The sequence below is a fragment of the Mirounga angustirostris genome, unplaced genomic scaffold (assembly GCF_029215605.1).
Source record: "Mirounga angustirostris isolate CCGP_5_RB_7025 unplaced genomic scaffold, mMirAng1.0.hap1 SCAF_4, whole genome shotgun sequence".
Taxonomy (NCBI): domain Eukaryota; kingdom Metazoa; phylum Chordata; class Mammalia; order Carnivora; family Phocidae; genus Mirounga; species Mirounga angustirostris.
In genome coordinates this window covers 184,330,140-184,354,066 of record NW_026991712.1, presented here as the reverse complement: position 1 = coordinate 184,354,066, position 23,927 = coordinate 184,330,140, and the positions used below count along the sequence as shown (strand labels likewise).

At 44.9% G+C, this 23,927-nt stretch overlaps 1 long non-coding RNA gene across 2 annotated transcripts; it reads left to right on the top strand.

The window, feature by feature from the left end:
• The first annotated feature begins 4,525 nt into the window (after nucleotides 1-4,525).
• On the top strand, nucleotides 4,526-23,390 carry LOC129046407 (uncharacterized). 2 transcript variants are annotated; one of them, XR_010411127.1, is made up of 5 exons: nucleotides 4,526-5,504; nucleotides 12,313-12,397; nucleotides 14,215-14,358; nucleotides 14,453-15,087; nucleotides 16,387-23,390. It is a non-coding gene; the product is annotated as an uncharacterized LOC129046407 (long non-coding RNA). The 2 variants fall into 2 exon arrangements; XR_010411126.1 differs by having other exon boundaries at nucleotides 4,527-5,504; nucleotides 14,453-23,390.
• The last annotated feature ends 537 nt before the right edge of the window (nucleotides 23,391-23,927 follow it).

Here is a 23,927-nt window from a genome sequence, read left to right as displayed (position 1 = left end):
AGGAGCTGGGTGTGTCCAAACACAGGAGGGAATGTGCTTTCAGCTGGAAGGTGAAGGATGACAAGTGAAGGGAAGTGGGGGTGGGCGCAGAGACTAGAGGTCCAGATTAAGGTGAGGCAGTCAGACAGGTGGCCGGCAATGATTTTCTTTGCCTTTCTAGACTCTTTGTCCACAGCTATAAGACAGCCATCCAAGGTCTAGGTGCATAGCTCGTGGTTCTTTAAGCTCTGCCATTTTCTTGGATGAGTTCACCACCCATCACCCGGAAGTTTCCTTGATTGGCTCTTTCACCCGTTCATCTATCCCACAGATATTCACCTGGCACCTGTGACATGCAGGCTAGTAAGTAAGCTAATCTCAGAAGCTGATGAGTTTTTAGAAGTGAACTAAAGGTGGGGGGAAAGTGTGGAGAGCTGACTGGGCTCTGTGTTGGGCGTTGGTGTGGCTAGAGCTCTGAGTAGCCACCTTGAGGGCGGCGGCCGGGGGTTAGTGGCTCGGCCCCTGAAAGTGGAATGGGGATCTTTATCTTCATCCTCAGGGTGGAGGGAAGTAAAAAATGGTTTTCAGCCTGGAAGTGATTGAAAATCACGTCTGTGGTTGAGAAAGGTCCCTCTGGCTTCTCTGGGGACGATGAAGCCAGGGCTGCTGAGTGGACCCCAGAGGTCATGGGAGGCCCTTTCTGTGGTCCACGTGGGAGGGGAAGGTGTCCTGAGAAAGGCTGGAGGCAGTGAATAGCCTGTGATATGGGTGGTGTTCCAGAAGGACAATCCACACGGCCTGGTAAAGCGTGGGTCAGGGGAGGGGGAGGGGGGACCCAAGAAGTAGTCCCAGGTCCCATGAGTAGAACTGGAGATGGTGCTATTTAACGAGAAACAGAAGCCCAGGAGGGCCCGCTGTGGGGGAAAGACCTTGAGCTTGGTCTTGGTGAGTTAGTGCCCGGGGACACCTGTGCAGAGAACAAGTTGGAGAAGCCAGGAAATTGGCAAAATGTGATGCGAGCAGTATGTGGATTTGAGATCTTGCAGGGGTGCAACAAGGGCTTTAGATACACAGAACACGGGGGTGAAAGAGAGGGAAGGGAGGAGGATGGACCCTGGTTTCCAGCTTCTACCACCTAGAAAGACAGGGCTGTTTTGTGGGAAATATCTTTCCTCACTTGTCATTGGCCTTTTACTTTTTGGGGGGATGGGGTTAATTCAGCTCACCATGAAAGAATGGTTGGCCTGCATATTTTATTAATGTTAACGTGAAATACATCTAGGTCACAGAAATTTGGGGCCATGCTAAACCCATATGTTAAAAATAAAGTCCTCGGGGCACTCTGAGCAATAATACGAGGCCATGCCTAACCTAAACACAGGGTCGAGTTCATCACCTCTTCTAACATCTGGAGAACCTGAGTCCTTTTGCAGATAAACTTCCACATCGCCATCTTCCTAAAAGCCTTGAATTCCAGGTGTGACTAAGAAGAGCTCCAGACTGTGAGTCGACACTGTTCCCTGAAAGGTGTGCACACCGGCTGAATCCTTCTTAAACAATCACCAAAACAACAATTTCTCTTGTTCCCACTACGGCTTTGAGCCACACAAATTAATTACATCACCTGTAAAATTAGCCCTGTGTTTTGCATCCAAAGGTCAATGTTCAGCCTGAGAAATGGTTTAGTGCTTTCAAACACAGGGTTCAGCATATAAATATTTATCACAGGAGGACAGGAACTCATTGTACACGGCGTGTTTACCTTATCAGGCAGTTACCTGGGGCAAAGAGTCCACTGTCTGCTTCCTGTCCCAATTTCTCTTGCCCAAGACCTTGGGCAATTGTTTATTTGACAGAGTGTTCTGTCCCATTCCCTTTCTTCTGGGAATAAAGGCACAGCATGCTAATCAAGTACATCACCTGGTCCACAAATACCTGGTTTCCGGAGAGGGGAGAGTTCTAGGTGTTTGCTTGAAAGATCCAACAATAGTTACAAAAGAGAAAACTTCTGTGACACCCACGCAGAGAACAGCGAACATGCCTTTCTCCATCCCTGACTTTTGTTTTGTTTGGGTTAGCGTTTCGAAAGCTCTCAATGGACTCTGTGGAATGCTCAAGCTTTTGATGGTGAAGACAATGTAACAGACACGGGCAAACAGCGATCACGGACTGATTTGTGGCAAAAACACAGCCTTCTATTTTATTACTGTTTTCTGTGTTTATAAAGCAGGAATGTTAGAGAAACATTGGCCAAGTTGGTTTTAATCTGGCCACATATTTGTTTTGGCCACTCTTAGCTTTTATTTCAAAAGTTCTCATACTAACTAGCTCAGGCGATTGTTACATAAGAAAGCCCGGCTGGGCCGCGTGCCAGAAGTTCAACTCAGCATCTTTCCGCCTCCCCATGGTGGTCCCAAGGAATGGGTTTGTGAGCCTGCGGAACAGAAATCTCAGGGTAAACTAAATGAGCTGATTTGCAAGGAGCCTCTCGCAACAAACTATTTTTCAGGTGTTGGTTTTCCTATCCCCCGATGTCCAGTTCTCACTCATCAATCATTACATTCCTTGTGTGGATTTATCAAGATCTCTTAGCCTTTTCTTTTTCTTTTCTTTTCTTTTTTTTTTTAAGATTTTATTTATTTATTTGAGAGAGAGAGAATGAGAGAGAGCACATGAGAGGGGGGAGGGTCAGAGGGAGAAGCAGACTCCCCGCCGAGCAGGGAGCCCGATGCGGGACTCGATCCCGGGACTCTAGGATCATGACCTGAGCCAAAGGCAGTCACTCAACCAACTGAGCCACCCAGGCGCCCCTCTTAGCCTTTTCTACCCTAGTAGCTACCAACTCTTAAAACTAACAACTCTGCACTGTTAGGTTTTAATTTGCATTTAATTCAATTGGTCATTTCTATCTCTTCTTTCTCAGTTGCCTGCTGTCCTTTGCCTACTTTTTCTGGAGTTTTCTTGGAGTTTTAATGTCACATAGAATAAGGATATTAAGGACATCAGCACTTCTTTTGTTAGATAAAATCACCAATTATGCATCAGGTACCGCTAGAGTCCTGGGCATTGCGCATGGGTTCTTCTGTTTGTTCTAAATATACCCCTTCCGGGCTTCATATGATCATCTTTCAACGTAATTTTCCAAAATTTGGAAAAAAACAAATATATATTAATATCCAGTGACCCCACAAGGACAGGGCTTGGTCTGTCTTGCGTGTTGGTAAATTCCAGCACCTAGACGTGCCTAGACCAAGTAGGCATTTGATACATTTGTCTAATGAACACAAAATCCATCAAGAAATTATTCTCTATTTTTCCCTGCAGCTGTCCTCTTTCTAGGCAGAAAAAAAAAAGATCCTAACCTTCTTATTCTAACCCAATATCAGCCTCTCGTTCTCCTGATTATTTCAATGGTTCTTCTTCAAGATATTTTCTTGACATAAAATAATTAAAAATGCATATGGTATCCTAGGTTGTAGACAAAAGTGGGGACATATTTTCAGCTTTGCTGAAATCCTTCATGTGTTTTATGGGCTTTTGGCCACAGCAACGTGTTGGCCAGTGATTTCATTGGAACGATCCACTCTAACTCCCTGAAAACTGAAAATAATGGAGCTTATTACCCTATCATTATAATTTTGCCAGATTTCCCCAAAACAAGTCTTCAGGGCTATGAAAACCTTAGACGTGTGGGGAATGGGTAAGGCATCACATCTGTAGAATGAACTGAGGAATTTCGGGACTGTCCCTCTTGCTCCAGAACCTCCCCCACATCCAAGGTCAACTACACCTGAGTTCCATTATTTATTGAGTGCTTACTTTGTGTCAGGTGGTTAATGTGATGCACCAACGGTGGAGATTTGTGCCTGGGGGCTAAAGATTTCCAGGCATTCTCTCTCTTTTTTTTTTATCCAGGCATTCTCTTTTAAAAAGTAGGTTCACCTGGGTGCCTGGGTGGCTCAGATGGTTAAGCCTCTGCCTTCGGCTCAGGTCATGATCCCAGAGTCCTGGGATCAAGTCCCACATCGGGATCCCGGCTCAGCAGGGAGCCTGCTTCTCCCTCTGACCCTCTCCCCTCTCATGCTGTTTCTCTCTCACTCGCTTTCTAAAAAATAAATAAAATCTTTAAAAAAAATAAAAAATAAAAAAAATAAATAAAAAATAAAAAGTAGGTTCAACCAGGATAGACATCCCATTAATCATGGATGCTTTAATCAATTTCTGAGGTCCCTCAAGTTTACCAAACCCCGAAGGGGTGGAGTCCAGATTCCCACCCGAGCGGTCCGACGCCACAGATTCCAAATGAGTGTCGTCCTACTGCATCATCATGGGGGGGTCACACATTAATTTACTGCAGCGACCCTGCTATTCTCTAAGAATTTGGAGTTATTTTCTTGGAATTTGATTAGAAACGGAAGGACTCGGAATCTAATTTTGGCTCTCCTAGTAAGCAGCTAAGATGCAGTAAGTGAATCATGTCACTTCTCCATCCTGTTTTCTCATGCGTAAAATGAGATCAGGCCCGATGTCTGATGAAATTCCCCTCCAGGTCTAGCAATCTGCGGTCCTGTCTTAACCGTGGCATTTCCTTTCAGTATAAGCTTGGTTTCTGTGCTCTTTTCTGTAAAAATAGGGATATTTAGACTTGCCTGGCCTATCTTGCTGGGCTGCTTCAGGCGAATTGCGTGAAATAATAGCTTTGAAATCACTGAAGAGGACAGGAGATGGATGTAGGTTACAGTCTTGGGACTTTATGTCATCCGATATCGTGCTTCTGCTACTCCCTCCAGCCTGCAACTCAGTTTGAAGGTCAATTAATAAAAGTTTCTGGAGCATCTACTCTGTGTCTGTACTTTCCCAGGCTCTGGAGGAACAGTGGGTGCATGGATCCAGCACTCGAGTGAGAGACAGACGCCAAGTCAACAGAATATACAAGTTTATCTAAGATGAGGGAAGTTTGGCCAAAGACACCAGCCAGGGGCTGAGCTGAAGATGAACCGCCCTGGTTGGCTCAGTCATCTTAGAGGAGGGCGTGCGTCTACCCGAGACGTAAAGGCTGCTGTGATGGGTTGAATTATGGTCCCACCCTCCTCCAAAGATATGTCAAAGTCCTAACCCCCAGTACCCGTGAGTGTGACCTTATTTGGAAATGGGGTCATTGCAGATGTAGTTGGTTAAGATGAGGTGATACCGGACTAGGGCGGACCCTTCATCTGACGTGACCGGCGGCCTTAGAAGAAGAGAGACAAACGCAGAGGAAAACACCTCTGAAGACGGAGGCAGGGTCTGGAGCGATGCATCTGCAGGCCTGGGAATACCAAGCTCTGCTGGCGACACCAAAAGCTAGAAGAAGCAAACAAGGATCCACCCCTACGGTGCTCAGAGGGAACACAGTGCTGCTGACACCTTGGTTTTGGACTTCTGGTTGCCCGAATTGTGAGACCCTTCTGTTGTTTTGAACCACCCGGTTTGTGGTCCTTCGTGACAACAGCCCCAGGAAACGAATATCGATCTGTAGGAGCCAGGTACACAGAGGATGGGAGAAGAGGGTCCCAGGGCGGACAGAACAGCATTGGCAGTGGCCCGGGAACATGTCTGGCTGTTAATGATGGCAGTGGGAGCTGGGAGAGGGTGCCAAGGAGGCACTGGCCGGACAGGCCTTGTAAGAAGAAGGCTGTGTGCGGGATGTGGATGGGATGGAGGCAGTGGAGTCAAGAACCTCACTGGAAGGTGGTGGCCCCTGCTTTAGGATGGTGCAACAAGAAGGAGGTGATGGAAAGTTCTAGAAAGTAGGTTAGAGAAAAAACCTGACTGGACTGGGGGTGAATTTGGTGCAAATAGGTTTAAAGTATAAATAAATGCTTTAAAGAAGTTAGTTTTCAGGCTGGTGGAGGGTGATGCTCTTCATGAGTGGGCGAGAATTGGGGAGGAGCAGGTTCGAGTGGGGGAGGGGATACTGCAAGTTTGTTGATCTGATATTACTTGGCTCAGTCTTTCCTCTTACTCATCAAACTTGGCTCCAAATGACAACTTGGCTGATTCTAAAATTCAAGCCCCCTCATCCTCCTCCAAAGAGATGCATGAGCCCCTGGGGCAGATAGTCAGGAGAGTCTTGCCCCCAAAAGGAATTTTAATCATGTCCTTTCAAAGGGTGTAATCATTTGACTAAAATCTCCTGCTTTGAAGAGGAAAACACCTTTTGAATATGTAATTTCTGGTGTGTTTGTAAAAGCAGTTGATCCCAATCCCATTTCTTTATAGCCATTCCTGGTGAGCCCAGATTTGAAAAGATCATGTCAGTGCATGTCATCAAGATGCCTAGCTTCATTATCAAAGGCTGTTTGCTTATAAATAAATAATAAATGTATTTTCTCATTCCCATTTAATTAGGAACTTTATAAGCTACCCATGAGCAAAGAGTCTCATGACTGAAACAACAGGTAGCCGGGAATTCATAACAGCAGTGCATGTGGCTATTGGAGCTCGGAATTTGATTTTTCTAGGACTTGTAAGGATGTTCATGATAACAGAAAGAGGGTACTAGCTGCTGGAGTAGCCATTTTTATATGATATGCTCTGTAAGATAAAGCTGGGGGAAAGGACTATAAATATAGTGTTGGGGATGGCAATAAGAAGGTAGAGGCAGGGGGCACCTGGGTGACTCAGTTGGTTAAGCGGCTGCCTTCGGCTCAGGTCATGATCCTGGGATCCTGGGATCGAGCCCCGCATCCAGCTCCCTGCTCAGCGGAGAGCCTGCTTCTCCCTCTCCCTCTGCCTGCCACTCTGCCTACTTGTGCTCTCAATTTATCTGTCAAATAAATAAATAAAATCTTTAAAAAAAAAAAAAAAGAAGGTAGAGGCAGCCCATGCAAAATGGAACTTGATTATATCTTAAAACTATGTAAACAGCCATGCTTGTCCCAGACCTCCTTTCCTTCTCACTCTCCCGGGATGACGTCATCGCCCCCAAAGCTTTACTTATTATCACACAGCCTGGTGACCCTTAAACTAAGTTGTCAGTGCCTGGTCCTGCTCATGAGCTTCAGACCGGGTCCCTCACATGCTGTGAGGTCCCTGCAGTCCAAGGCTCCTGAATGGAATGTGCCCCAACAGAACTGTCATCTCCTCACCCACCCAGCTGCACCTGCTCTTCCCTGGGCTCCTCCTCTGGAGCCTGTGGCCTGGCTTCCCAGCCCTGCCCCCCATCAGGCCTTGGGATTCTGTCCTGATCACCTCCCATTGTCCAGGCCACCATCTTTTGTCACCTGCATCATTGCCAAGTCTCCCTGGCTCACTCCAGTCCTTTGCCCTCTCATCCATTGTCCTCACTGCAGGGGGGATAATCTTTCATGAATGCAAATTTACTCATGTCACATTCCTTAAAGAAAGAAAACAACTCTTTGATATCCCTTCATTTATTACTCTGAAGAGCAGCCCAATTTCCTTAACTTGACCCTCTGGTCTAGTTCCTCCTCCCCCTTCAGGGACACGCCCCCCTCCAATGAGTTGAGTGCCCATGTGTTGTCCACGAACTCTGTTCCCCTGTAGAGTCACACATTTACAACGCATGGAGACTGCTGGTTTACCATGTGACTTACCTACACTCGCAGGTGCACGGAAATATCCATTTCCCTCTTCCTCTTCAATCAGATTTGACGCCAAGCCTCCATCCTGCCAGGGAAGCAGGAAAGTTAATGTCATTCATTCTTGGGGCTCCTGATGCTCCCCCATCCTGTCACAGTGCTCAGGCAGAGTCATCTGAGGGCACTGTAACTCCAGTCCCCCTTGCCTCTACCCACTCTGCTCCTGGCCACTCCTGGACCCTGGCAACTTGCCCCAGACTGGAGCCCCAGTGCCCAAGCTGCCTCCAGGAGGAATGGACTTGCTCACAATCCTCTGACCAGTCTCAGGGAACTCTTCCCAATCAGGGACAGCCAGTTCTGTCTCCCCAGTGAGTTCAGGCTTTTCCAGAATACAAGGAGAGTGGCTTCCAGATAATTTCTACCACATACACCTGGGGAGGACTCTCTGTACCAGGGACAGGAAAGTACAATGAGCTCAACACGGGTGGGTGTCCCCGGAAGTTATCCTGGACTTGCCTCCCTTCACTCAGCAGTGACCTCTAAGATGGGGCCAGGTCCCTTTCTAACTGCCTGGCACCACGCCTGGTAATCAGAGGAAGACCAGCAATGCAGTATCACTGCAGACCTACCCGATGTGCAAAGATCAAGAAGTCTGAGGCGGCCGAGTGTCTCCGAGGACGTGGAGAATCAGGGGTGCTGAGACACTGTGGAGGGATTGCAAATCCCTTTTGGGAGTAGAAGAAAATACCAGGTGAAGTTAAAAATGCTCGTTTCTTTCACCCTGAAATCCCACTTACAGTGTAAGCCTGGAGAAATTTCTGCCCAGGGGCATGTGAACGCGCAGATATTTGTTGCATCATTGGTGATGACAGCGAAGAACTTCCTAGAACCTGGACATCCATCAGCAGGTCAAATAAATCATAAAATATCCTTATGAAGAATGGTGTACTGCTGTGGGCTTCCACACATTTGTTCATATTCTCCTTAATGGGATTTTGGTGTTTTATTTTTTTTAAAGATTTTATTTATTTATTTATTTTTTTAAGAGAGAGAGCGAGAGAACGTGAGAGAGAGAGAGCACAAGCAGAGGGGAGGGGTAGAGGGAGAAGCAGACTCCCCGCTGAGCAGGGAGCCCCACGCGGGGCTCGATCCCAGGACTCTGGGATCATGACCTGAGCCGAAGGCAGAGGCTTCACTGACTGAGCCACCCAGGCGCCCTTTAATGGGATTTTGTAAAACTATGTCCCCCTCCGATATTTTTAATTTGACATCTGAAATAGCTCATGTTAAGTTTAACAAGCTGAAGAGGTCATCTCTAGGGCATTATAAATACAGACATTTGAAAACACACCTCTTGCATTACTCTTTTGACGATATCCAGTGGCATCTGAATGGGTTGATTGGATGTATTTTACGATCCATTTTTAAAAACACACGAAGAAACTCCTTGTTTCATAGACATTTTTTAATTATTTGGGACCATTATGATGAAAGATTCACAGCAAGTGCCTTACTTTAACTATTTCCTACCCCGTATTGAATGACTATAAAAAAAATCAAATAATGTGTCTGAAAAGGTAGGAATAGAAAAAATGAAAGCTGGAGGAATATTTGGACCTACTGGAGTTGCAAGAGCCAGCAGGAGATCATAGTAAGCTTTAAAAGTTAATCTTTTTTTTATTTTTAAAGATTTTTTTTTTTTAATTTTTTTATTCTTATGTTAATCCCCTTACATTACAACATTAGTTTTAGATGAAGTGTTCCATGATTCATTGTTTGTGCACAACACCCAGTGCTCCATGCAGAATGTGCCCTCCTAAATACCCACCACCAGGCTAACCCATCCTCCCACCCCCCTCCCCTCTAGAACCCTGTTTGTTTTTCAGAGTCCATCGTCTCTCATGGTTCGTCTACCCCTCCGATTTCCCCCGCTTCATTCTTCCCCTCCTGCTACCTTCTTCTTCTTCTTCTTTTTTTTTTTTTCTTAACATATATTGCATTATTTGTTTCAGAGGTACAGATCTGAGATTCAACAGTCTTGCACAATTCACAGCGCTTACCAGAGCACATACACTCCCCAGTGTCTATCACCCAGTCCCCCCATCCCTCCCACCCCATATTTTTAAAGATTTTATTCATTTATTTGACAGAGAGAGACAGCTAGAGAGGGAACACAAGCAGGGGGAGTGGGAGAGGGAGAAGCAGGCTTCCCGCTGAGCAGGGAGCCCGATGTGGGGCTTGATCCCAGGACACTGGGATCATGACCCAAGCCGAAGGCAGATGCTCAATGACTGAGCCACCCAGGCGCCCCGTTGAAGGTTAATCTTAATAAATTGCAAAATGGAAGTAAACAGTCTGGAAAACAAAAAATCATTTAGATATGGTACTTTAATAAAGGATGACATAGAAATAAACAGTCTGGAAAACAAAAAATCATTTAGATATGGTACTTTAATAAATGATTTCATAAAAAGAACTCACTGTTCTTCTTAGCTTTATAAAAAGAAGTGTTTCAACTATTAAAGTCAACATGAATGCAGTGAATGATAAATTGCTTGAACTTAGTTGTAGATGAATCTATGAAAAGGAGGAAAAAGACATGATAGGAACAAGAAAATGATGTATAACAATTTGGGAAAACTTTATCAATTTCAAGATTAGAACTACTAGCCTGTTTATGAAATTGTATGTGAATATATGTCATTTAAGAACAAAGTATGAAAAAACTTGGAAACTTTTGAGTTATTCCAACTTACCGAATCCTGAAACTTGGCCCGTGAGGTTTCCAGAGTTTATGGATCGAGGATGAAGAAAAAATTAATAAATTAAGCCAGTTAATTAAAATGACATTTCAAGAAAATGTTTATGACAAAAATGTTGAATTTTTAAAAAATCTCAGGCAGTTAAAGGTAGCTAGAAACAATTGTAATGTAATTGCTGTTAGTTCAGTAGAAGTTGAGAGAGGATTCAGCATCAATATCATTGATGTTAAGAGAAAAATCTCTAGTTATGGAGACTACAGATAATCTAATAACTATCCCCTTACTAGAAATCTTTGGAAAAATTTGATGCTGTTAACAATAATTTTTTAAATGGTAAATCAGCTTAACTCATACAAATATTAGATGAATCCCTGTCAGAGTTTATTTAACTGATTAACTTATGAAGAAACCAGTAAGATGTTACAATCCGCTCAAAGGAGAATTCAGAAAACACACTATGTAGAAAATAAAAAATGCTGAAATAAATAAAAGGGCAAATTGATGCAAAACAGGTCAATATAACCAAGGCAATGGTCTATCATATCTCCATAGGAGATATTCATTTGCATTTCTGTGCACAAAGATCAATTATATTACTATCAGTTTCTACAACATACAAAGCTGCGAACTAGCTCAAAAACAAGGGTGCGTATAAGCCAGAAGGACTGGAGACACCAGTATTCTCTTCTTGCCCATTTCCAATTTCTTACAATTTTTCCCGACAGTGTCATTCCTCATGTCCAGTGACAGCCCAGAACTCGGACCTGCTGGTCCTACTGGTGGTGTCATATGCCTAGTTATAGGCATGCCTAAAAAACAAACAAAAATTGTACCGGCAATTTCCAAACATAACAAATGATTTTGATATTACCAGACCAATCTGATGAATGATCTATGTTACAACTTATCAGTTCGTAACCATTTTATAAAAATATATATATTTGAGATTTAAAACGCATATTTAAAATTTTTATATATTTCATAAAATGTTATATATTATACGTACTATAAGTTTTATATTGGGATTTACATGTTTCTATTATTCGTATATTTATGATTATATATTTCTATTACTGTGACATTATCACAGTTTTTGGATCTGCGTCCTGCATCTACACACACAGATACATACATTCGTGGAGGTAAGAACTGGACACAATGCAGAGAAATGCCAGGGAGAAGGAAGGCTTCCACATCTGGGCAGATTATAATGAAATATGGCTCTCACTTGTAAATAGAGAGACGTTTGTTTACATGAAATCTGTAAATCATAAACAACATGGTCGGTCTCAATGTAGACTTGTTCCCCCTCAGTCAGTGGTATCACCATTTACCCAGTGGTTCACGTCCAAAATCCAGGTGTCATCTTGGATTCTTCTCTCTCACACTCCACAATGAATCCATCCAAAACCCCTGTCAGTTCTCCTTCGAAAATATGCTCATTTCCCCTCCATTCTTCAGAATAGGGCGCTTTTCTCCATCTCCGTCTCCATCTGGCCTCTCTCCTGGGCAGGCACAGTGGTCTCCTAACAGCCTTTGACTCCTTGCTTTCCCCGCTATGATCCATTCCTTGCTCTGCAGCCAAGGCGACCCTTAAAACAGCAAATCAGAGGTCATAGTTCCCCTGCTTATACTCGTCAGTGGCTCCTCTTATACCTGGAGTAGTCTAAACTCCCTCCCTTATCCAATAAAACTAAAAAATCTGGGCCACATCTGTTTCATATCCATTTAAAATGATAAACCTTCTCCCCTACCCCAGCACTGCCCAGCCCCTCCCTGATCCATCTTTCCATGGAACTTATCACATCATACATTATATTATGCTACATAATAGTAGACTTGGTACCTCTCTCTATATTATACTCTTCAGGTAGTTAGTTTATTATTTGTCTTCCTTAGCAACAAAGTATAAGCATGAGATCAGGGATATTTGAGCATTTTATTCTTTTTTTTTTTTTTTTTTAAGATTTTATTTATTCATTTGACAGAGAGAGAGAGCACACAAGCAGGGGGAGAAGCAGGCTCTCCACTGAGCTGTAATGGACAAAGTCAAGAGAAGGAAGAGAATGGAAGGTAAGTGAGATTTTGGAATGTTGACAATGAGAACAGCCAGAGGCTGGGACGGACACTGGGGAGGACGATCAGGTTTCGAGGAAAGACATGAGCTTGGTAAGTTTCCGGAAAGTAAGCAGGTGGCCCTTCCAGCAGCAGGCAGGGGTGGGAGGCCATGCCACACCTGGGCAGTTGGCGAGCCCGTCACGGCACCCAACGCTTCTGTCTGGTAGGTACAAGGCACTTCGCGTGTGCTAATTCATGCAGTCCTCCCCAGATCCCCTGCCGGATGAGGACAAGCCCTAGGAGATTAAGTGACTTCTCCAGGGTCACGTAAGATGGTAATCGGGGAGTTTCCCTCTGGCCTGGTGCCTCCACTCCTCACCCACATACAACACCACAAGCTTTGGCCAAGTACTCTGGACTTGGAATTTGAGTCCAAACCATAATCCAATAGAACTTTTAAAAAATGTATTCAGGGGCACCTGGGTGGCTCAGTCGGTCAAGCATCTGACTCTTGGTTTTGGCTTGGGTCCTGGAATCGAGCCCCACATCAGGCTCCATGCTCAGCATGGAGTCTGCTTGTCCCTCTCCCTCCCCCTCTGCCCATCCCCCCTCATGCTCTCTCAAATAAATAAATAAAATATTTATTTAGCCACCTTCCCTGAGCCTTGGAGCCCAAGAACCATGTCACCTCTGACCCATTCACCCAAGAATCCATGCAGAGAACCAAGTTCCTGCAATAGTGTACAATGATGCCCACATACCGTGTTTTGTATAAGCCACCCCAATCCACTCCCCAAAAACCGTGCCCATTTTTAAGAGACCAATGGCACTGTGTGGCTCTTATGTGAAAATCCTGCTTCAAATGAACCAATGGTAAGATCTGAGATATATATAATATATCTATTATATAATAGATAATATATAACCAGGGATTCTGGTTAATTATTTGGTGTGATAATGCAGTAATTTTTTTTTTTTTTAGATTTTATTTATTTATTTGAGACAGAGAGAATGAGAGACAGAGAGCATGAGAGGGAGGAGGGTCAGAGGGAGAAGCAGACTCCCTGCTGAGCAGGGAGCCCGATGCGGGACTCGATCCTGGGACTCCAGGATCATGACCTGAGCCGAAGGCAGTCACTTAACCAACTGAGCCACCCAGGCGCCCCAATGCAGTAATTTTTTTTAAAAGGTCTTTATCCTTTAGAGATATACACTGAAAAATTTACTGATGACATAATACCTGGGAGTCGCATCACGTGATGGAGGGGAAGGCATTGAGGGTTGTGGAAGCCTCGCGATGGGCACATGAGGATTGAGACACTCCTCTCTTATTTTTATATGTGTTCGAGATTTCTCATAGTAAAACATTTGCCAACTGTTTCAACAGATTTTAAGACAAATGGACACTGTGCTTTCCCTACGTTCACGCTTAATTTCTGCCAGTTGAGCTCACGGAGTCTTGGCCAGAGTATTTCGTTCTGTGCCCTCCTCCGAGGATGCTGTTCTGGGGGTCCTGTTGCTACGATCCGCCTTTGCCCGCTTCTTTAATCTGCCAGTAACTTTTCTTCTTTAGTGAGAATATTCTTCTCAAATTGCCCCCAACTAATCAGAGAAAAGACATCAATTTTCCTTTCTATCCTTCCTGGCCTTCCTTAACTCCTTTTTCAACATGAGAAAGGAGACAAAAATGGGAAGAATTATAGCTGCCACACAAAATGGGGAACGTCTATGTGCTGCTGGCTTTTCTAGTCAGAACGGAGGGATTTTCCACTTTATTCTTTAAAAAAAAAAGACCGCCTGTCTCCCTTCTAAAAAATGTTATCCACTGCTAGGTACTGCTCAAGATTTATCCAGTGGGTACTCCGATGTGTTCCCCAGAAACTTTATTGTCTCAGCTGTAAACTATTTTGGAAACCAGAGCCCTTCGGACTTCTAAAGGAGCTCGATCCTTCTAGCATATCCCTCTTGAAAATGAAGTAAGCAGAAAACCTAAGAGATTTTATTTTGTTTTTATTACAACCTCTAAAAATATACTCATCACAAAAATTAACATTTTCAAACTCTTCCCAGGAATCGAACAAGACAGTTGCTGCTTGGCCCTGGGCAAACGTGGATTGAAGGTGCCCATCATGATCTCCGTGTTTCTCTGGGGATGGAGGGCGACTGACAGCCGTGTAGTATTAGTACAATGGTATCAACATGGAGCCTGTATTTGAAATTTTGTTTCCCATCCTGCCTTGAGAACATTTTTTGCTTTTTTCACAAGATCTGGACAGTGGAGATCGGGAAAGGTTTAACATATGATCATTCATAACAACTTGGCTTATTGCAAGAAGGGGGGAAATATTCATAGATGAAACATTAGAAGTGTTAAAAATGCAGGTGCATTGACTGCCAGAATCACATCACAGGAGCTAATGTTCCCAAACTCCTAACCTCAAAACCCAGACAAAATATTCAGTGCACTGCACTAGAAACTTCTGTCCTGGGACTATTATTACCCTTTGCATTCTGGAGGACAAGTGGGACGGGCATAAATCTGTCCCTTTCCCCTTTCAACGACTGAATGTTGCTTCTGTTCGAGTCCGCTGCTTTCACCACGTTCCCGGGCTCCGCACAGAAACGGGTTGTGCGGAGCTTCGTGAGCGAATATCGAGGCGCCATGGAGACATGCTGCCATAAAAGTGTCTTCTCTCATTTTCAAGGTAAACAAATGTTATTGCCACCAGGAAATAGACCACATGAAAAGAAACGTCGGGAACCTGGAAGAGCTGCCCAGGCAGTAATTCTTTTCGGTTTCCAAGTTCATTACCCTCATTAACTCAAGTCAATGGGACAGAACAAAAGGCTTCTCAAAAGCCCCATAAACATGAGGCATACATATTTTAAATCTCCAGCTATAAAATAATGAAGCTGATTTTTCTTCTTGCTCACGGTGCCCGTCCAGTTTTTCCCTTATGATAAGTGTGCCTTGTAATATAGTCCTTGCATCCTGTGTTACAAAGTACTATCTTGAACTCACTGATGGTTGGTGGGGGCGGGGGGGGGGGCATGGAAGGCAAACAGCCATAACGCTGACTTTCCCTGTTTAGACTGTAGGAGGTGGCAGGTGTCACAGGGAACTTGTTGAGAAACATGCATGTCTGCAGGTGGAAGGTTAAGCCCTGTGAAGGTGCAAGGGTCCCCACTTCTGTGAAATTTCTGCGGGTCTGGGGGTCTGGCACATGCTGGGACTTCCCCTCCAATGTGAAGGGATGGCTGCTGCGCTTCGGGTCCCCTGCCATCAGATATGGAAGATGCACATGCTTGGGTTTTGGAAGCTACCTATGGCATATGTGGATGACCTGTTCTTGCCGATTTACTGGGTGACTCAAAAAGCCACCAGCTTGGAGAGTGAGAGAAGGCTCTTGAGCAGGGCCAGGCTACAGTTCAGTGGCTCTGACCCTCAGAGTTCACGGCCCACCCTCCTACCGTCAGGAGTCGCTGGTGGCTCTCTAAGATGCTGTGATGGTTTATTTTACATGTCAACTTGGATGGCCCATGGTGTGCCCGGTTATTTGGTCAAACGTTATTCTGGGTGTGTCTGTAAGGGCTGTTTCTGGATGAGATTAACATTGGAATCAGTAGACTGAGGAAGGAAGAGTGCCCTCCCCAATGTGGGTGGGCCCTATCTAATCAGTTGAGGGCCTGAAGAGAACAGAAATGCTGACACTCATGAATAAGAGGGAACTTCTCCTGCCTGATGGCCTTGACCTGGGACATTGGTCTTTTTCCAGCCTTTGGACTCAAACTGAAACATTGGCTTTTCCTGGGTCTTGAGCCTGCTGGCATATGGACTGAAAATTTCACCATCAGCTCTCCTGGGGCTCTGGCTTGCTGACTGAAATCTTGGGACTTCTCAGTGAGCCAACGCCTTATAATAAGATAAGAGAGAGAGAGAGAGGAGATATTTATATTTATATTTATATTTATATTTATATTTATATTTATATTTATATATAAAGGTTCTGTTTCTCTGGAGATTCCTGACTGATACGGATGGGGAAATGATCCTCTGAAGCTCAGACATGGCATTGTGAGTTGGGAGTCAAGAGCCTATGAAGCTCTCTATCCTTCAGGAGGTAGGACGTCCAACCCCCATCCAGAGGTCCATGCTCGATGCTTTTCTCCTTGTGGCTGAAATATGTATGTCTGGGGACCCCAGGATGGAGGTGGGAGTGATGCCTCTCTTGGTGGCACCCCATGTTTTCTTCCTATCCCCTCTGTGGCCATGGCTCTGTTGGTTTACGGGTTTTAGTTTCCAGACACAGTAATGGTTCTACCCTGAGACTCTCCCAGGCGATTTTTGACATCTTATGCCTTTGGACAAATAGATTTCCCCCTCCCAAAGTGGGCAGGTTTCTAATATTGGCTGAAATGATGGATCCTGTTGAGGGGAATCAGGTTGCTGCCACAAGTGTGGGGGTGGGGGGGCTTGTGGCCCTGAGTCTGCGAGCTAAAACTCTTCCCCCTGCCAGAGGCAAACACTGATGGGGGGGCGCAGCCCTGCACAGGGCAGTCTCCACACTCCTGCTACTGGAGGCCCCACTGCCTCCCATCATGCACTCATCCCACATTACGTATATTTGCTATTAAATTTCTGAAGAGGGTTTTACAATTTTGCTTTTGACATTATTATTCATTTGATGTTCTGTCTTCTCCGTCTTTTTTGTGGCCAATATTTCTTTCAAATTTTAATCATGTCCAAAGATGCTTGAAATGTTTGTAGGCTCGGGGCTCCTGGGTGGCTCAGTCGATTAAGCATCTGCCTCCGGCTCAGGTCATGATCTCAGGGTCCTGGGATCGAGCCCCAGATCGGGCTCTCTGCTCAGTGGGGAGCCTTCTTCTCCCTCTCCCTCTGCCTGCTGCTCCCCCTGCTTGTGCTCTCTGTCAAATAAATAAATAAAATCTTGAAAAATAAATAAATAGGGGTGCCTGGGTGGCTCAGTCGTTAAGCGTCTGCCTTCGTCTCAGGTCATGATCCCAGGGTCCTGGGATCGAGCCCCACATCGGGCTCCCTGCTCTGCGGGAAGCCTGCTTCTCCCTCTCCCACTCCCCCTGCTTGTGTTCCCTCTCTCGCTGTGTCTCTCTCTGTCAAATAAATTAAAAAATCTTAAAAAATAAAAATAAATAAATAAATAATGCTCGTCGGCTCGAGGCATTGTGTGCCCAGAGGGTCTAATGGAAAAAAATAACTTAGTCCATCTAGAAGGACGACATGACCACAGGATCTGATCTGCCACAGTGAAGGTCTGAGTCCCCCCAACCAGCTCAGAATGGGGAGCCAGCCGGGGGAAGGTGCCGGGGGAAGGAAGAACAGGAGTGTGTCTGTGTGCCCATATGTGTGTGTGTTGGTTTCTAGTTAACTGACCTCTTTTTTTCTTTGCTTTACGGTTACGTGTGTTATAGGTTTTAGGGGCTAAGTTTAACCTTTAATCCAAAGTTTGCATTATGTCCACATGAGATCGTGGTAGAACCAGAAGAAGAGCAGACTTTCCTGCAGATCCTGAGTTTGAAGCTGGATACATTTGTGTATGAGTTATTGGGAGCTGGGTGATTTCCATTTGCATAGATAGTAATTGTATTCTATTTCAGGCATATCTGGAGTTATTTGTATATACAGCAGGGTGTGTGGGCATTAGGCAGTCAGGGAGTGGACTAGAATGACTGTCTTGCTGCCGGCTTGGCATTCATGCTTTTTTCTTTCTTTTTTTTTTTTTTTTTTGAGAGAGAGTGTGAGTGGGGGTTGAGGGGCAGAGGGAGAGGGAGAGAGAGAATCTTAAGCAGGCTCCACGCCCATTGCAGAGGCCATGGTGGGGCTTGATCTCACGACCCCGAGATCATGACCTGAGCTGAAATCAAGAGTGGGACCCTTCACCGATGCGTCACCCAGGAGCCCCCCTGGTATTCCTTCTTCCCCCTTCTGATGCAGCATGCTAACACTGGTTGGGAACTTAGTCCTCTCTTATTGGATACAGTCTTGAAAAAACTGTCAGTTAAAATGTTCCTCCTTCCCCTGCAAAGGGCTGGATGCATGACATAAGTCAGATCAGTCAAATACTTTCTCCCTGAAATTGGAATCTCTAGCAGGATTACACCAAAGTTTCAAATGGCCGGAGCTATGTTGCCTCAGAAGGAACGGCCTAGGGAAATCGTCACTTTGTTCCTGTTCCTACATCTCTGCTCTTGTTCTGAGTCTGGTTCTTCCCCTCTGACTTTATCCTACGGGCTACTCCATGTCCTTCTAATAAATTCCACTGTGGTATAAATTGGCCAGAGCGTTGTCTCTGCAGTTGAACGCATGGCAGCAGGGACCACTACCCTGGGAGGGTGTGCGGTGAGAACGGGAGGGAAGAGGAGGGGGAGAGAGGAGCGGACAACAATGAGGGGCAGCCCAGAGCCTGGAGGAAGGCGTGGAGAATCCAAGGCAGAGCCGCAGGGAGAGGTGATGGCCAGTGGGAGACTCCGGGCAGCAGGGTCAGAACCTGCTGGGAGGCCAGGGACTGATACGTGCCCACTGCATCTACTGATGGTTTCAGTGTGTACCTTGAGGACAGGTGGGCAAAGCTTGACTGCCGTGGGCTGAGGGGTCCGTGGAAGTGAGGGTAGACAATATTTAGTTAAGATACAAGTTCGGCTGCTTTTGCATGGATCACAGTGGCTCGGACAACATGGGAGGGCTAATTCTCTCTCATGTGAAGCCCAGCACCCCTTAGGTGGGTGGTTCTGTTCCATGAGGTCATCCTTTGACTGAGCTCCTCCTACAAGTCACTCTGCTGTCCCCAGGGTGTTTTTTACATCCATCTAACCAAAGCCAAGCAGTCAGGCAGTGAAGGAAAGAGATGGGGACGAGCTGGGGGAGCGCTGGCGTCCCGGGTCCACAGGGGCAATAGAAGGAGATGTTGAGGGTGTAAGAAAAGTCGATGATAAGAGAGGGAGAGCTTAGAGAAGGAGGGGCCATAGGTCAGTGTGCAGAGAACTTGACCTTGGATAGGAGGATGGAAAGGAGGAAAAGATAGAAGAAAATACAAAGGGGTTTGTGGGCTTGATGACTGGTAGCAGAGAGCATCTGTTGGCCACCATTTGCTGTATAAAATAGGAAACCAAGTCTCCTGCTAAAATCAAATGGGAAGGAGGGCAGCTGGGTGTCTGAGAGAGGGGAGACAGAAATAGTCCTTGCTGGGGGGCTGGGCAGGTGAGCATGATGGAGATCGCTTGGCAAGATCCAAGAGTACAGGGGAAGTTGGTGAGTGGCACCCCAATCTTGGTGGCTGGGAGATTTCTCCGGTCAGGGGTGCTAAGCAAATCAGGTACAGGATTAGGTTTCTCCCATCCAAGTTCCTATGGGGGAAAGAAACGAGGATGCCTTTATTGGAATGATCACATAAGCATTTCAATTTGTCTCCTAAAACACAGCACAGAAAAACAATCCCCGTTTTTGCAATACTGGGTCTGGGGAACAGTACTGGTGAGAATCAATGCTTTCATAAAGTCAAACTTCTATTGGTTGTTACTCAGACCTTTGAAACGAATGCACACATCTTCTGAACGACCGGCATCATTCATTAGTGTGACGAGAAGAAAGAGCCTTCGTTACGATCAGAAAGCTGTTGAGAGATGAGCAATGTCCAGCTTGCGGGCTCCATGCCGCGGAGGGGGGAAGGCTGGCCGCCCGTGTGGCAATGGGCACGCAGGAAGCATGCGACTGCCCATCCTGGGTCACCAGTAATTGGTGAGCATCACGGGTAAAGAGTTTTATGGGTCGTAATAGTTTTCTGTAAATGAAAATTGCTCCTCCTTGCCGGGCAATTGAGTTATATTTGACTTAATCCAGGAAAGTCTTATTCATCTGAACTATGACATACATGAGTCAATAAGTGAGTGTCACCCGGAGACTTAACGAGGCACTGTTACCCTTTCAGTCCTAGGATGGTCGCTTCCAGAGGTGTTTGGAGGTTGGCTGTGCTGTTTCGATCATCTCCGGATGAAGCTGATGGGGTGACTGGTGGAGGACGGGGGTGGGACAAGGTCTTCCATAGGCTTTTCGCCGATTTCACCAAGCTCAGCAGCTACATGTCAAAGGCAGCCCAGAGGTTTTCATTTTCCCCTGTGAGCCTCTCATTTACTCAGTGGTTTCCATGAAAGACCAAGTTCTTAAGAAGCGATTATTGCAGTAATATTAATAATAACAGTGATGACATTTTCCCTCTAAAGGATGTTCGCAGTTGGGGCTTCTGTGATTTTCCACAGGGACACTAGCCAGGGAAAAGGAAAGCTTCCATCCGCTTTTAAATGTACCCTGGAGTCCACGTATGTTCCTGAACTCAAGCCTGTGTTGGGTCGCATGGGAGCTCTTCCTCAAAACGTTCAGAACAGCAAAAACATTATCTTGTGAAACAAGGAAAGACACAAATTTAAGTTTAAACCAAGAGGGAGAAGGATTCCCTGAGAGTCCCAGCACAGCAGGTGTTCTGGGGTCCCTTGGGTGGGCACCCCAAGGGTCTCCCAGGAGCTCCGAGCTACCCTCTCGCATTCTTCTTCAAGGGCCATGTGCTGATGAACACAGCACTCTGCATTTATATGGTGGAGCATCTCAACACAGTGCCCCAGAGCCAGCAGGGAGCTCTGTCAGGGGAAAAGCAACTTTCCCTGTTTTAATATGGATGAATTGATCCTTGGGCATTTCTTTCTTTGGGAGAATCAGACAGATTGCATCAAGTCTCTGAGTGGAGAGTGGAAATTATGCGTCTGTGGAGTGTGGATTAAGCTATTTGCTGGACGTTATATATTTCCCTGCCTGCATTAACAGTACAAATGAGTCATAAATACCACAGAGATATGTGTAGATTTTTAAACATTAACTTGGGATTTGAAAGTTAGAATAATTAGCCTCAGGATAAATGTATAGAATATGAGATTCTATTTTAAATGTGTGTCAACGCCACTGAATCCTCGGTTTATGTGGGTCTCTACATGTGGTTAACAGGAGAAACTAGTTGAGGGAAGAATGAGCGTGTTTATGATAACTTAGCTCCTAGGTTTCAAGATTAGTTTGCTGTCAAGACAGATTTTAATCCTTTCATTTTATTCTTCCATCATTTATAATCAAGTCTTTGCTGGTGGTCTGAACTTCTCACCCTTGACAGACACACACCCAGAAGCAAAAACAAAGCAAACTTAGTTAAATATGACATATTCCCTGGTCGTAATGAAATTCTAAGCTCCCCATATCCATTTTGATAATAATGATCATTCCTTTCAAAATAAGGATCCATACTTTCCACTAGGCTGGCAATTTTGAAGATTTGCATCAAAAATTTTTTTTAAGTATCTACATGTATCAGGCACTTCTGGCTTCCACTTCCGATCCTCTCCACCTCCCCTCCTACTCCACCCAGGTGGTTCTTAGCTGACTTCTATCGGCTTTGTGGGCTGGGGAGCAGCCCTACCTCAAGCCTGAGTGGGGTGTCTCTGGTAGCAGGTGATGCGGAGGGGGGTGCCTATCAGCACTGACCCCCCCACACACACCGTCCAACCCAGAGGTGTGGGGAGATGGAGGCGTGGTCTACCCCTGATCAATGGTGGGCAGGAGCTGGCAAGCACATGTCCTCCCCAGGAGGACAGTTCTGAGACTCATTTCGTGAGGCTCCTCAGAGAGTCCCACCAGACAGGGCCCCCTGGCCAACTGGGTAACACATCCTTGACTCGGCTTCCCTCCCTTTTATCTCTGCTTCTCTGACCCTTCCTGCTGCTTCCTGGGTTTACACTCCCAAGTAAACATTTCTCCGGCTCTGCTGTTGAGGGAACCCAGATCAAGAGTAATATGAGTTTATATCAAGAAAAATCCCCCCCACACTTAATTATTACCACTGACATTCTAATTTCCTACCCACAGAAATTAAATTTTAATAGTCCTTTCCTTTACAGTTTTATCAATTAAGCTTCCCTGTCTCATAATGACACCTGCTGGAATTGTGCTGGTAATGATTAAATAGCGTATCTACCCGTGAGCCACAGGGGCAGGGAAGGGCAGTGGAAGGGAAATGGACTTTGAGTTTCCATTCCAGCCCCACCTCTTACTAACTGTGTGACTTTGGGCAAATCACTTAACCTCTCTGGGCCTCATTTGTGAAATGACCTTAATACCATAAAAGTACAAGATTAATGACAAATAAAAAAAGAAAGAACCTTTCACCTGGAAGTGTAAACACTTCTGTTAAGTCAATGAAGAAGCATAAAATGAAATTGCGGGGTGTTTCGAAAATAACAACCAAGAAAACACAACACATCAAAATGTCTGTGACAGAAAGCTAAAACCTGGAGCAAAATTATAACATTGAGCACCCGTAACAGTAAACATGAAAACATGGAAAGGAATGAGTGAAACACCCACTGAAAAATAAGAGACAGACACACAGGACAGACAAATGTTTACCTTTTGAAAATTCAAAGAAAATTAATAACCCACCCACTGGAAAATTGCTCATGGGAAAAAAAGATAAGAAAAAAAATAAGCAACACAGAGGATGAAAAAAGGACAAAACTACAAATCAGCAGAAATGTAAAATATAGAAAGACAATATTATAAAAATGTCATGCCAAAGAAGATGAATACTGAGATTAATGGGCAAATTTCTGGAAAAATTACGGCTTGTCAACACTGACTGGAGAGGAAATAGAAAACCCAATCCTCCCTAAGTTGATTTACGGCACAACCCCAATGAGACTCTCATGTTGGTTTCTGAAGCTGTTGATTATAATGTCATGAAGAACAAACAAGCAAAGAAAAACCAGGAAAAGAAATGCAGTGTTGGGGCGACCTGAGTGCCTCAGTTGGTTAAGTGACCAACTTGTGATTTCAGCTCAGTGATCTCATGGGTCATGGGATCGAGCCCCACGTCAGACTTCCCACTCAGTGGGGAGTCTCTCAAGATTCTCTCTCTTCCTCTCCCTCTGCCCCTCTCCCTGCTTATACACTCTCTCTCAAGTAAATAAATCTTAAAAAAAAAAAAAAGAACTGCAGTGTTGGGAGTTTGACTAGCACATCCAGATATTAAAGCACATTATAAAGCCCCTATAATGAAAACAATGTGGTGTCAGTATGAACATACATATATAGACAAATCAAACAGAATAGAAAATCCAGAAATAGACCCAAATGAATATAGAAATTTAGTATAGATTAAGGTGGCATCTCAAATCAGTGGAAGAATTTGATATATGTTATTGAGATACCTGAAGGTATATGAAAAAATATATATAATTAAGCCCATTCCCACACCATATATATTCCCCACACCAGAATATATTCCTAATGGATCATAGATTTAGATATAAAATGAGGAAAACATGGGGAAGTTTCTTTATGAATTAGGAGTTTTAACCAAGAAACTTTCTAACTATGACTCAAATCCCAGAAGCAATAAAAGGATTGATTAATGTGTTTATATAAAAGTGATAAAATTTGCATGGCCGAAAGCATCATAAGCCAAGTAAAAACACAAAC